The sequence below is a fragment of the Sorex araneus genome, chromosome 11 (genome assembly GCF_027595985.1).
Source record: "Sorex araneus isolate mSorAra2 chromosome 11, mSorAra2.pri, whole genome shotgun sequence".
Classification (NCBI taxonomy): Eukaryota; Metazoa; Chordata; class Mammalia; order Eulipotyphla; family Soricidae; genus Sorex; species Sorex araneus.
The window spans coordinates 52,394,589-52,408,828 of record NC_073312.1 but is presented as its reverse complement, the minus strand read 5'-3'; the positions used below and the strand labels follow the sequence as shown (position 1 = coordinate 52,408,828).

General features: G+C 41.2%; 1 protein-coding gene across 10 annotated transcripts in view; it reads right to left on the bottom strand.

Moving 5' to 3' along the window:
- Positions 1 to 14,240, bottom strand: part of SGMS1 (sphingomyelin synthase 1) — a 331,088-nt gene that overhangs the window by 104,536 nt on the left and 212,312 nt on the right. Inside the window, exon 1 of one of the 10 annotated variants that reach the window (XM_055119150.1) lies at positions 2,294 to 2,428. The exons of the other annotated variants lie outside the window; for them this stretch is intronic. The gene's annotated coding sequence lies outside the window, so the exon portion shown is untranslated. Of the gene's footprint in view, positions 1 to 2,293; positions 2,429 to 14,240 lie in introns of those variants that run through there. 10 annotated transcript variants of the gene reach the window in all.

Below are 14,240 nucleotides of genomic sequence, written 5' to 3'. Positions count from 1 at the left end.
GAATGCATATATTCACAGTTGGAAAGTCCATGGTGGAGGAAAGAGAAAAGCACCCCAAATAGGCATCTACGAAGCAGCCACATGCAATAACAAGATCTCAAAAGCAGGACTTGTGTAGTTAATATTTGAAAACTATAACTTTCCAGAGTAAGTAGATTATTCCTTGAACTTTGATGTATTGACCCTAGGTTAATGAGGAACTTCTGAAATAACTTAAAATTCTGCTTTGAGCCCAGAGATAAAGTACAGCGGGTAAGGCGCTTGCTTTGCATGCAGCTGACCTGGGTTTGTTCCCACCAGGAGTAATTCCTGAATGCAGAGCTAGAAGTAACCTCTGAGCAGTACCAGGTATGACCCCCCCCCACCCCCCATCTCCAGAAAACAAAAAACAAAACAAAAATCTGCTTTGAACCACGAACCTCCTTTGATTTCACACAGGAAAATCAAAACAATGTTAAAACAACTTGGGGAACTTAGCAACTAGAACAACTTGGGGAAAATTCCAAGTGCAAATGATAACCTCTAATATAAACTAAATGAACTAGCTGTGAAATTTGTAACAGATTTCTATACAACTTGGGGAAAACTGCAAAGTACAAATGATAACCTCTAACATAAACTAAATAAACTAGCTATGAAATTTGTAACAGATTTTTATATAACCTTCCTAAGGCTATTTCTCCAACTATCAAACATATAATAATGCCTCTGCACCTCTCAACGTTAATGTGAAAACTAGATGAGGCAGCAGGTATAAAGCATCTCAGTGCCTGATAAAAGGAGGCCCTTCAATGTTCAGCTCCGCTGTAACTATTAGGAGAAACTGGAATTAACATCAACTTTAATTACACCTTTAGATTCAATAAAACTTTTTTTTTTTGTTCTTGCCACCCAAAGAGGCCTTTCCAACTATCCTGGCAGAGCTCAGTATTTTTCTCAACATCAGTGACTGTTCAGAATAAAGAGAATCCCAAGTTGCTGCCTCTCACAGGAGGAGCTTAATCAGTTAAACTTAGAGAAACTGAACTTAACAATTAGCCCAGGCATTTGGAACCAGTGGTACAAGGAGTTCAAAGTATACCTAATTAAAAATCCTAACAAATCACTTTAATTATTCTATTTAACAGTGATTTCCTTCTAGAAAAGTTTCCTTCCTAGATCTAAAAACAAGGCAACTGCAATGAATTTATTTGCGGTTACTGAGCCCCTGTACTCTGTGCAGCCAACAGAAGAGTGTGTAATACTTCTCATGGCTTCATAACTCATGGCCTTACCTTGATCAGGTGGGTTAAATTTTCCTGTCATTTTTCTGCCATTTGGAAGCCTTCCACCAGACTTCTGAGTTCCCTGTTTCTGATTGGATAGTGTCTACTGCCCAGTGTCCTTTGTTTGTCCTCTCCAAAGAGCAATATAATCACAAGTCTGCTTCTCCTGATCCCTCCCTTGCTGCCCTCCTGCAAGAAAACAGTGCAAACAAAATCTCTTGCACTTGCTGACTAAGTTCTTACCTAAAATGCACATTTCTTCAAACAAGCACAGGGCCACAACCCGGACATACTTTTCAAAGAGAGCATCACTCCATGGGGTTCAGTGTGGCTGTGGGAATGGACCTTAGATCTCCCCCAGTCTCACGGTGGCAGAACTTCAGTAACAAGTACACAAAGCAAACACAGGCAGAAAAACAGAGGGCAACATGCCTTCCTCTTCCCGGTATTTATTTTCACAAATCCCACCAGCGCAACTACCTGGCCACAATAAATAGAAAGCATAGCTGTGGAGTAAACACGTTCATCCCGAAACATGGGCTGCATGTGCTTGCTTCTGGCATGAAGCACCAACCTCACTTGCCCACTAGCTCCTGAGCCAGCGGAGGCAGTCAGTCGCTCAAGACAGCTGTAAGTGGCTGCAGGGGGCTGGAGAAAGCGGGGACATCTCCCAAACTTCGTGACCCAAGTGTAAACACAGACCAATGCCCTTGGGGAAACCTCTATCAAGAAACCTTGATAATCCCCAAACCGAAACCACCGGTTTTCCTGGGCCCTGGAAAGCACAAAACTGAAAGTGTCAGTTGCTGCAGCTTACCTAGCCTGTGACCCACTGTTGCTGCAGCTGCTCTTAGCATTGTCCAATGGGAGTGTGTGTGTGTGTGGGGGGGGGGGTTGCTAGCGCCCCGTTTTAGGATCCAGAAGGGATTCCGCAAGAACCCAGACACCCAGGAGTGTGCGCGACCCAGAAGGGGCGAGTGCTACAAGAGCCATCCTGAACCACAATATCCCCAGGGAGTAACACTTACGGAAGGCTGAGGCTCGAGGGAAAGTTCTTGGGGCGCCAAGTCTGCACGCAGCTTCGGGGCGCAGGGGTGCGCGCAGCCAGCTCCCGGGGTGCGGAAGGAGAGACACAGGAGGGTGGCCCCCCCACCCCGCCCCGGCTTCTGGGGTGCTCCAACGCTGCCTGGGCAGCCCCGATCGCCACCACCCACCCCCAGCTCCCGCACCAGCGGCCCGGCCAGCTGGCGGATCCTCCCCAGCTCGGGCAGCTGTGAGAGCGGACGCAAAGTCCAACCGCAGAGACTCCAGCGGGGAGGCCGCGGGTGTGGCCAGGCAGCAGAGGTTTTTTGGAATGCAGGGTGTGGCCCTCTAACAGCAAGAAAAAAAAGAGAAACAGAGAGAAAGAAAAAAAAGAAATGAGTCACCCCGTGCAATCGTAACCAATAAGCGTGTTCACTGCTGGCTAAGGCGGAACTTTTCTTTCTTGATTTATATCAGGCTTGGAGGTTTTTACTTTTTTTAACAACGCTCAAAAAAAAGAAAAGAAAAGAAAAGAAAAGAAAAGAAAAGAAAAGAAAAGAAAAGAAAAGAAAAGAAAAGAAAAGAAAAGAAAAGAAAAAAAGGGATGGGGTAGGCAGCCTTTTAAAAACTCCTACAAACCAAAGCATGATCTTGTTATTTAAAGATATTGGCTCCGTGGATGTTCGTTAATTTCTAGGAGTAAAAAGTTCTTGGGTTAAGCACCGATCCGCTCTCTATGGAGGCAAAGGCGGATTCAAAGCAGATCTGACACAGCATGAGCTTGGCAACACGGTGAATTAAATGCCACCGAACAGTTTGCCAGGCAGATTATATGTAATAATATATACGCAAAGCATCTAGCCACACAGTGCTTGATGTAAAGTAGGCACTCAAGCATTATTCTTCGAATTCCAAAATCAAAAACCCCCAAATACTGCACACACTTGCACGTATTTTAAAAACTATGAAGAGTTGGGCTGGAGCAATAGCACAGCGGATATGGCACTTGCCTTACACGCAGCCGACCTGGGTTCAATTCCTCCGCCCCTCTCCGAGAGCCTGGCAAGCTACCAGTATTCCACCGGCATGGCAGAGCCTGGCAAGCTACCTGCGGCATACTGGATATGCCAAAAAACAGTAACAACAAGTCTCACAGTGGAGACGTTACTGGTGCCTGCTCAAGCAAATCGATGAGCAATGGGAAGACAGATAGTGATACAGTGATTTTCAGAGTTAAAATAGACAAAAAATTAACATGGGTTCTTCATGGTTTGTGTCTCTTAAGTAGCAAAAAAAGAAACAAACAAACCTGAGGAAACTTTTGATCTAGAATGTTTGGATACACACACATAGACACATATACACATAACAACACTGGAATGATTTCAAGTCATAATGAAATCAACTTAAAACAATAATAATATTGAGTAGTCATTCTATCTGAGTCACTGTGCTCTTGCCCTAAACATTATTGGAATAAAAAAAAATTTTTTTTAAGTTACATATGGTTGGGAATAAGCAACATTGAGTTTCTAAACAGCAATCACAAAGAGAATAGGTTATCTGAGGGAGAAGAGAATTTTTGCAGAGAAAGAATTATGTGTTAAGTTACAAAATCTGGGCTTTGGAGAACTCTTGGATTTAACTTCCTTGGATCTGTTCAGCATTAGCTTTTCTACAGGTAAGATTTCTTCAAAATCCTAACTGGACAAAGATAAGATCTAGAGTAAGACCAAGGGCCTTTTGAAAATGCTATACTTTTCTTCAAACCAACAGGGAGGAGCAGGGCCCACCTCTGCCCTAACTGTAGCTCTGCCTGGTAAACAGCCATAAGTAACTGCATCTCCTCCTCTGAAGATGTCTAAGAATTCTTCCACCAGGAAGACCAAATTATGGTGAAGAAAGTTATGGTGAAGAAGGCAGATTTCTTCTCTCTCTCTCTCTCTCTCTCTCTCTCTCTCTCTCTCTCTCTCTCTCTCTCTCTCTCTCTCTCTCTCTCTCTCTCTCTCCTCTCTGCTCTCTTTCTCTGTCACTCTCTTTCTCTCTCTTTCCTTCCTTCCCTCCCTCTCCGCCCTCATAAGCTTAGATATATAGGTCATCGACTTGCAGAGATTTCCTAGTCTGGTTATTTTATTCTAGTATTTAAATTAGTGCAAGACTTTATTTTTAAAGGTAGGGGAGGTAAATAAAAAAAGTTAGGACCCAAATAGGATAAGATTATTGAGGAAAAGAGAAAGAAACAGACACTTGTATGAGCACAAGGAGTGAAAGGAAACCAAATCTGGCGATTTTAAAGGGAAAAAAATAGAATTTTCACTTAAAACATATTTTAAGGCAAATGCACAAAACTTTTTTTTGCATGAGCTGTTCACAAAATATTTCTATTTTCACCATCCCATGGATATATATGATTAAAAATCATTGTCCTAGATGGCGATACTCTTTATACCCTCATGTGCTTCAGAACAGTCATTGGGGAGCAATAGCACAGCGGGTAGGGTGTTTGCCTTGCACAGGACCAACCCGGGTTCAACCCCCAGCATCCCACATGGTCCCCCGAGCACTGCTAGGAGTAATTCCTGAGTGCAGAGCCAGGAAACCCCTGAGCATCACTGAGTGGGACCCAAAAAGGAAAATAAAAAACTTTAAAAGAACAGTTATTTTATTTTCTACTTGAGAATCACCAAAATTAACCTTCTCTCCCCTTACCCTTCTCCCTTCCTCCCTCTCCCCCTACCCTCACTCACTAGAATCATTAGTGAGCACCATTTCACACTCCAGTCCTGCACCCAAAGCCATTCTGGACATTCATTCACTTTTGCCAGGGCCACTGGGGCTGCATGTCTCCTGACCGAGATCACAGCTGCCAGGTCCTGCCTCTGTGCTCCTGACACTTCACCACCACATGATAAATGACACCAAGTCCAGCATGCCATCAAGTCATAAGCCTTTCTCCTCTTTATCAATTAAATAATAATTTAATAGTAGAGATCAAAAGGGACAGGAAGGGGGCTGGCTTAGTGGCAGAGCACTTGCTTTGCATGTGTGAGGCCACAGGTTCAATTCCCAAAACTGCTCCATCTCCCAAGTACTGCCAGGTGTAGTCCCCAAACTAAAAACAGTCAGCCACAAAGGAGCGCAAAAAGAAAACACTCTATGGACAACTTTCCTCAAACCGTCACGTAAATCACTATTTTTAAAGTATACTGATTTGGGGGACCAGAGAGACAGTACAGTGGGTAGGATGCTTGCCTTGCACACAGCCAACCTGGGTTTGATACCCAGCACCCCATATGGTTCCTCTAGGGCCCACCAGAAGTGATCTAGGAGTACAGCAACAGGAGTAAGCCCTGAGCACTGCTGGGTATGGCCCAAAATCAAAAAATAAAGTACACTAATTTCCTACTTACAAAGTTATTCTAGTCTTTACTAGATAACATGATAATATATTAGCTACTATAGCAAGAAGAGCAAAATTTTGCATGATCATATATAAAAGTACACACATATATAAAACATGCCTTTATGTGTATGAACAGTATAAAACATTTTCTAACATGTTAGTCTGAAAAATGCAGTTGTACATGTGTGTGCATACTTATATAGAAATACTGAGACATATGAGAGAAGAAGGGAAAGAAATCATATACAGAAAAGAGAGGGATAATCTAATTGCTTCTATTGTCTATGGTCTAGTCAAGCTAAAAATTCTGAGTGGGTGCTCTCTTCCAGTAAAAAAACGGACATTTACCTGCAATCTGGAACTCAAAATACTTAAGTGATGTTTACAAGAATCCTTATGCTTTGAATCAAGTATGTAATTACCCAGTTGTTAGGATAGGGGTGTGTGTGTGTGTGTGTGTGTGTGTGTGTGTGTGTGTTTTAAAGAGGGGAAAACCATGACTATTTCTAAGACGTCTTTGTCGCCTAGAGATAAAATGCAAAATAGAAAGATTCATTCCACAGTTTATTTCTTTATTTTGGCTTTTGGGTCATACCCGGTGATGTTCAGGGTTACTCCTGGCTCTGCACTCACTCCAGTTTAAAACACTGCAACTTACCTATCCACAGATCCATTGCCATGATGTTCTGTTATTCAAAAGCTGGTTTCCATCTCCCTCATATTCACTTAAAAATTCATCTGCCCCATAACCCTAACTTGCTATTCCCCTAAGACAGTGGGCATATGACCACCTCCCCAGATGGGCTCATGCCTTCAACCTGGGACACCTCTTAACAGTTCCCACCCCCCAGCCCCACTCCACCACCTCTCCCTTCCACTTTCCAACACTCTTCTCACTATTTCACACTTGGGGGTTTCCCCCTTATGCCTGCCTCCATCTAAAACGAACTTACAGAAACTTAACATTGTCTTTCTTCTTGAGATCCCTGAAGGAGCAAATGACAAAAGTCTATTTGACACAGACTTTTCAAAGGCCTTACATCTAACAGGAACAAATTCTGAAAAAGTAGTTACTGCTAATAGAATTGGATTTATACGTCATATACAATATTTTATATAGTTTATATATTCATATATATGTGAATATATAAATGTGAATTACCATATTTATGTGATAATTTAATATTGGGTAATTTCTGATGTATTATTTAAGTAACATAGAACCGAACTTGTCTTACATGCAGTCAATCTAGTTCAATTCCCAGCACCAAATAGGGTGAGCCCTACTCCCAACACTACAAGGAGCAACCCATGAGCACAGAGCCAGGAGTAGCCCCCAAGCACCGCTGGGTGTGGCCCAACCCCCTCACCACCAAGTTACATACAGCCAACAGCCACAGATGCTTTTGATTGCTAAAACATCAAGAATAAACAAATATTATAGCTGTTCAAACCAGTTGGCAAGCAGAACTCTAGCAGCAGATGTGTTTCTTTGCTCTCGACAACATGTTCCAACGATACAGAAATGCTACTACTGAGAAAGCAAATCTGATACTTCCTAAAGGGAAGTAGAGTTTACAAAAGAGTGTCCCCACATAAAATCTCAGTTCCTCAAATACCAACTCACCAAAGAGAACAGAGGTAAAAGGATGTTCTACCTTCCCTGTCAAATTAAGGAACACAGGCATACAGAGTTGACAATCTGGTGCAAAACCTCATCTCCCTTTCAATTTACACATCTCTCTCAATGTACATTGAATAATCGAGAACATCTAACTGTTTACTTGGAAGTATCTCAAAGGCCAGTTCTTCAAGGCAGCTCACTATTAGAACCACCTTAAGGATCTGTTTGTTTACATGGTTTAAAATCAAGCTATCCCATACAAACTAAATCAAGCTATAAGACATCTGTGTTAGGACAAATCTGTTTGGGAATATAAAATAAAAGAGCCAGATGCGCCCCCACTCTGTTGCTTGCTCTTACTCTCTCTCTCACACACACATGCATACACACGTATGCGCGTGCGTGTGCACACACACACATTCTTTAATTAATGCTAATATGTCTGCTTTAATTAGTTATGAATAAAAGCACTCAAACCACTCTTCTCAAAGCCATGTCATAAAACACCTATCCTTCTATGAAATTATATTTATTATAATTACCTATAACAAAGACACAGATTCTTAAATATTCCAAGGAGAAGCAATCAAAGTAATGAGTCAATAATTTGTTACTTTGCAGGTAACATAAAAAACATGGCACAGCAGAGGGAAAATGCTGTATTGACTATATAGCAACGGGGCTTGAGAGGTCACATTTCCAAGAGGAAGTAGCCTGGGTTCAAGTCCAAAGCAATGAGCTGAGAATAATACTGTTAGGTACAGCCCCCCAAACAAGAACAAGACAGAAGCAACAGGAAAGCCATAGGGGTGCTGTACCTTCAAATCAACTCAACATGAAGCCCACCAGGATAAAATGGAGACTTTACATGCTAAAATTGGTTCAACCTATCTCCTTTCCTGATATTTGCTTTCTACCACTTAGCTGCCAGTTCTGGCACTAAGAAAGCCCATTCCATATTTACAGTTCTCAAAATTCTCAAGAAAAACTTCCACTTGGTCCAACTTGGGTCCATGCACACTCCCAACTCCCCTGATTTTTTTTTTTTTTTTTTTTGCTTTTTGGGTCACACCTGGCGATACTCCTGTCTCTGCACTCAGGAATCACTCCTGGCGGTACTCAGGGGACGATATGGGATGCTGGGAACCGAACCTGGATCGGCTGCGTGCAAGGCAAACGCCCTACCTGCTGTGCTATTGCTCCAGCCCCCCAACTCCCCTGATTAGCTGGTCTACATAGAATATCAGGCCAAACTGACTGGAAAGAGCAGTAAGTTCTACACAAAGGAAGTTCAATTCCTCAAAGTGTGAGGCATGAAGATGAGGCATACTTTGGGAGAGAGCTTATCTGCTGACCCCAAAGATATCACTGCCTCCGCAAGAAATTCACTTTTATGCCAAATGCCCACGCTCATTAAAAAGTCCCCAAGTGGTGATAAATTATATTCTAAAAGTCTGCCTCTAGAGTCTAAAATTAATGCACACCCTATGTAATACTTGTGTACATTTTGCTATAGTCAAAATGGAGAGATTAGTTTCTCTAGCCAGTCTTTAAAACCCTTGTTAACTAATAAATTACATTGTCTAACAATTATATTTCTATTACTACACTCAAACCCCTGTTATAAGATTGTTCCTATGGGAAACTGTCCTTGAAATTCTTTAGGGAACAAGAAGACATATACAATTTCAGCCATTTACTGAGTATCTAAGTAATAACACTGGTTTCCATTACACATACACTCATTTTTTTTGAAGGATGTAGAGGCTATATTTAGGGGTTGATCCTTTGACATCAAATTTCTGGCACACACACCACTATTTTTAATTAATCTATACACAACACTGCAAGGCAGGGTGCATACAACTACACTGAGTTCATGAGGAAACTTGGAGTGAAAAAGGTTTTGACCCCTGGGGTCAATCATGCAGGCAAAGTGAGAGCCAAATGTCAAAGTGAAATCTGCATGACCCTAAAACTGGGATTTTTATGGTGGATTCTCATAGCAGCCAAGGAGGGGAGGGGGAGACTACAAGTTAATGATTTATACTTTGTATAAATATGCACAGCACTTCCTGCTGAAAAGAGGTGGGGCTAATCGATAGTTACAGTGATAGGCAAAAAACACTGACTTTCTATCTATTCCTAAGAAAAATAAATTCTCTACAGAAGAACAAAAGGAATTATTTCTCAGGCTAAGTCTTAAACAGTACTGATGCTTGTGCTAATATGCAGATTATCTGAAAATTAGGCATCTACCAATGGTAACTTCATGAAAGTTTTCTTTTGCCTTATTAATAACAGGGGCATTATTCATGAAACACAAGACTCAGGCATCGTTTTTAGTCGCAAAAATAATTGATTGAGGTGACTTAGTTCTGAAATATAAACGAAAAGAATACATTCAACAGCATAAACTGTTTTGAGACTGAAATTGGTAGGGGGTGAAGTTATTCAATGTTTAATACATGCAATATGCTATACTTCACGTTATTTATTAGGAAAAATAACAGTACAGTCAGGAATATGAACCCACCATCCAAGCAATTATGTAAATTATTTCTGATAAACCATGGCAGATCACTGAGCACTATTTCCAATGTGACTAAGGTTGACAGCCATTTCTTCTTGTGTATGTGGGACCAAAAAAATTATATGATGTTTTATGTGTATGAGAGAGACCTTGGGATAAAACCTCACAATCTCCTTCCGTGCCTCCACAGACATGATCTCATCTGGTGTAGGGCACTGCACATGGTCCCCCAAGCACTTCTATGAATGACCCCTGAGCATAAGGTCAGGGGTAGGCTCTGAGCACTGTTGGGTATGATCCAAAAAGCAAAAGGAGAGAAGAGGGAGAGGGAGAGGAGGAAAACAATTGTCTTTTCCTTTTTTGTTTCTCTATATACCAGAGATAAGTGAGAGCATCAATATTTGTCTTTCTTCCTCTGTAGAATGTCAGGTTTCCATCTGGTATGTAAACAGCTCCATTATGGGCAGAGCACTATTAGTTATATGTAATAAAAGTCCAATAATCTATTCTTTGGTCCCTTCTTCTCTGGAGACTAAGTTAGCGGCGGCAACCTCCAACTACGTAGCTCCAATCCTGAGAAGCATCACTCCTATTGCCGAGTTCAGATGTTCCTTTCCTGGGGACCCAGTGTGCGCTGCCCACCTACCTGAGTCCAGCACAGTCACTGTCATCCTATTGCTCATCAATTTGTTCGAACGGGCACCAGTAACATCTCTCATTGAGAGACTTATTGTTACTGTTTTTGGCATATCCAATACGCATGGGTAGCTTGCCAGGCTCTGCCGTGCGGGCTCGATACTCTCGGTAGCTTGCCGGGCTCTCCCAGAGGGGCGGAGAAATGGAACATGGGTCAGCTGCGTGAAAGGCGAATGCCCAACCGCTGTGCTATTGCTCCAGCCCCCTATGGTCATATAGAATTTTATTAATAAATTAACCTGGTGCCTTTTAAAAGTTAGAGTAGAGAGGTCAGAATTAATTAAACAGAAAATAGGTCAATTCAATCACAGAATAAGCAAGAGCTAAATTGCCCGTGGGTTTAATTCAGAAACAACTAGTCTGAGCTTGATTCATGGTTTCACTTCAAGGTCCAAAGTTCAAGGAACATGAACCAAAGTTAGATCATCTTAACATTTGTCATATCATTAGACACATGACCTGGAAAATGAAAGATCAATTACAAATTATTCAAAACTGAGGTAAGAAATTACTAAGCCAAGACAACTGGATCTCCCCTGTACAGTCAAACATGCCATGTGAAATAGCATAAAAAGAAAAAAACAAAGGAGCATTCTTACCAACAGCAATAAAATTCACTTCACATATGAGGAGTGGAGGAGACAGTAACTTGCCAGAGGTAAATTAAACAATAATCACTAATTTACAAAGAGTTTCATTTTGCTCTAGTAGTGTATTTAGCAATTTACATTACCGGGGAAAGCAAAAGATATACAATTGTGATGTTCAAATGAAAAGAAAGAACATATACAGTACATTAATGCGTGTTGGTATAAATTACTTCACTAAATACACAAATTTAGAATGGGAAGTCTAATATGAGATACAAATTAAACGGTATGGTAAAAACACGCTCAGGAAGAGAGGGAAAAGGAAGCTAGCCTAAAATGCCTATAGAGTATGTTAAGGGTGGCAGGCACAAAAGTAGGAATAGGAATACCTATCTGAACATATTTATGCTCTTTCAGCACTTTACTATCATCGTTATTTAATAGCCACTAGTCACTTCATACTCTAAGATTTCTAAATCATACAATTTACTCATAAGCTCTCTTAGTCAATACCTCCTTTTTGTTTGTGTTTGGGGCCGCACCTAGGAGGTGTTCAGGCTGTCTCTACACTCAAGGATCACACTTGGGGCAAGTTCTGTACCATATAGGTCTACCAGGAATTGTACCTGGGTTGGCTACATACAAGGCAATCCCTATCCACTCTACTATCTCTTAGGCCCCTCTTACAGTCTCTCTCTCTCTCTCTCTCTCTCTCTCTCTCTCTCTCTCACACACACACACACACACACACACACACACACACACACACACACACACATGCTTCTATGTGGAAAGCAGAACAAGCAATTCATTTCTCCTAAAATAGAGGAAATTAAGGAAACTACTCAAAGTCTTAGTCTGATATAGTATAGATTCCAATGTGGCTCCCCCGAGAATGAATAACGGGCACAACACAAAGACCCTCCTCTCTCTGCTTCCTCCAGCCCTAACAAATGTTTCTCTCCTCCTTGTTTCCTACAACAGTTCTAGATTCTCTCCAGAATAGGGTCTTCCTTTCCCACCCCTGCCTCTTTACTCAAACTATTTCCTCTACCGAGATTGTAGAGGAATGCATACAACCCCAACTCTATACAAAGATCCTGTCCAAACAACTGGAGAAGTATGCCATAATGCAAGCACAGAGGTGTTCACCACTGTTTGCTTTACAAACTGGAAAGTTCAAATCACTTGCCCACTGATAGGGAAGTGGTTAAATACATTAGAGACCACATATACATATATCCATATCATAACATACCATAACAATAATCAAAATTATTTACTGTTGATGCAACATGGTCTCAGCATATACCCAATTATATCAGGTTTTAAAATAATATTTATAACTATATATATTTTTTGCTTTTTTGGGTCACACCTGGCGATGCACTCAATAATTACTCCTGGCGGTGCTCAGAGGACCATATGGGATGCCTGGGTCAGCCTCGTGCAAGGCAAACACCCTACCCACTGTGCTATCACTCCAGCCCCATAACAATACGTTTTTTTTTAATTTTTAATTTTTTTTTTTTGCTTTTTGGGTCACACCCAGCAATGCTCAGGGGTCACTCCTGGCTCTGCACTCAGGAATTACCCCTGGCCGTGCTCAGGGGACCCATATGGGATGCTGGGAATCAAACTCGGGTCGGCCGAGTGCAAGGCAAACACCCTACCCGCTGTGCTATCACTCCAGCCCCAACAATATGGTTTTAAAACAATTATTTTGAACAGACTTTAGGGAGAGAAAGAAATAGATATAAAATTTAGGCAAAGAAATAATCTACTTTTTTTTTTTTAATGTTACCTCGCAGGGGGCCAGAGCAATAGCACAGCAAGTAAGGTGCTTGCCTGACATGGGACCGACCCTGCTTTGATCTCTGGCATCTGTCTGACCCCCTGAGCTTCACCAAAAAGTTACCTCTAAGTATCATACTGATGAATTTTATATTTTCGATAATTTTAACCTTTTTAAGTTATTTCCAATTAGCACTGATTAATGCTCATAATTTTGGGAAGGCATTTTAGAGTCTAGAAGATAGCATGGTGGTTGGACTCCTGGTACCACCCGATTCCCCAACACTGCTGAGTGCCTTTGAAGGCGCCCTGAGTACTCGGGTATGGTCTGCAGGCCCCCAGCACCACCTGGGTAATCCACCAGCCTCAAATTCTTGGGCTTTTGCATTTAACCTCACTGGGTCCAGTTAGTAGAGCATGTTGGTGGTTGCTGCCCACATCCCTAGCCCTCTTGAGTAACCACTTGAGAGGTCCCCTCCACCCAAAAAAAAGGCATTTTAATGAAAAGGCAATGTTAAATACCAATTCAAATGCCATTTGTTCATGAATCCCTCCTCATCAGCCTCACTCCTGTCACACACATAAATTCTTTAGTCTGCTTCCCAAGTACTTAATATCGCTTTATGAAATCTACCATATTTGTTTTAGAATTATAATTTTCTATATTCAGGCTTGATATCAGCACCTGAAGTGGAATAAGCCTGTCTTATTATTAACAGAATCCACCCAATAACTTATGACCACTAAGTACCAAGAAAATACTGAAGTTTGCTGAGATGAACATAAAACAAGGCTGTAAAATTTACACATTTACTGACAATACGCTTCACTGTATTCTAATTAAAATTCACCTCTACGGGGATTCCAGAAAGAGCACATGGTTCATTCTGGAAAGAAATTATACATTTAGCTTTGGTGAAATTTCCCTGTTAATTATTATCTCATGTTTGCTTTTAAAAGTTACGAAGACACCCTTATACGACTTCATTAGGACACAGACCAGTATTTCATAATCAAAAGTAAGTCTCTCAGATTTCTATTCACATGCTTCCACTTGAAATAGTCAAGAATTATGTCTGCAATAATTCATCCAATCCTGACTCAGTAGGAACTATAAATACCTATTGTTTTAGGCGGAAATATAGAGGAAAATGGTTTAAAATTATGCAATTCTGATTCAGGGAATTGATACAAATGAATGTTTTGAAATATCTGAGGCATATTTCAAAGGTTCAATCAACAGTATGCTTTCAGAATTAGGTGGGTGAGATTTAAAATAAAAACAACTATCACAATCTTGTCTGTTACTTAG